Raw genomic sequence first — 1,403 nt, forward strand, 5'->3', positions numbered from 1 at the left:
AAAAGAAATCTCAAATAGAAAAAATAACATTATGGATATGGACATCGGACTCCAATCACGTAAGACACCTGAATTTTAGAGAAAAGAAAATACAGTTGTCTTCATGTGATTGGACTCCGAATGAAAAACTACATCCAGAGTCTGGACTCCGCACATAATAATCTCTCCTCAAATAGACCCTAAATAGTCCGCTCAATTTTAATGTAATAATTTAATTTTAAGTCTCAATCATTCAAAATCAAATTAAACAATACAAAAATCTTAAGAAAAAAAAAAACTAACATCAAATCAATCATGCTAAGCATTTTTTATTTAAGAAAAATATTTTAAAAATATTTTGTATTAGAATAAAATCTAATAATAAAATATATTAAAAAGAAATACTTAAAATTAGATAATATTTAAATTTTCAATTCTGAATTTTTTTCTTTGCCTTCAAATTTTAAGCATTTTTAAATATTTTATCAATTTACCTTTCGATTTGATAAATATTATAGAAAATAAATTAAATCAACTAATCTTCATCAGAAAGATCTTGAAAAGTTAATATATGCAATTTTTATTATTTATATTTATATTATTATTTATATATAATTTTAAATAGATTCATAATAAATATCTTCATTATTCTTGGAAATTATCTGATAGATCAAAATCAAATAATTTGTCATCAAATTTATAAAAATATTATCCATCAAAATTAAAATTCAGAATATCCTCACCTATTAATTTCCTAAAATGTATCATAAATATCTTAATCGAAAAAAAGAGGAAAGCAGCTGCGAGAAACAACAACAATGTGAGACCTCTAAATGCATCCAACGAAGCAACCACTCTGTTGTCCCCCTTTCCATGGCGGCTTCAGCTCCGTCACCTTCTCAGTCACTCTCCCTTCGGCTTCCTTAACAACCCTCCCCATCGGGCCTTCTTAACCCCGTTATTGACACGTCATCTTCTCCAATCCACCGCCTTCACCGGCCCACCGCCGTGCGCCGCTGCCATTTCACGGCCAGATTCAACCCCATCATCAACATTCACGCGATGTTCTCACCAAGCTATCTCCTTTCTCCATCCGAAGATATCAGACCTTCAACGCCTAAATCCAATGTAATTTATAGAATGTCAATCAATTTGATATACAGCAATCAGCACTATACTGCTTTGTAGCCTCTACCCGGTTAAACATCACACAATATGACCAAAGAATGAGCAGAGGTGTACTATAAGCGTTTGGTTTGGGTGTTTAATTAGTGCATTAAACAAATACGTAGTTTATAATTATGAATAATAAAAAAATTATGTCACGTTCAAAGTTCTTAATGTAATTCAGAATATTAATTATAATAATATTAATTTACTAAAAACAATTTAAACTTTATTTTAATAGGTTTATTTTATAGGTA

The sequence above is a fragment of the Dendrobium catenatum genome, unplaced genomic scaffold (assembly GCF_001605985.2).
Source record: "Dendrobium catenatum unplaced genomic scaffold, ASM160598v2 fragScaff_scaffold_1022, whole genome shotgun sequence".
NCBI classification, from domain to species: Eukaryota; Viridiplantae; Streptophyta; class Magnoliopsida; order Asparagales; family Orchidaceae; genus Dendrobium; species Dendrobium catenatum.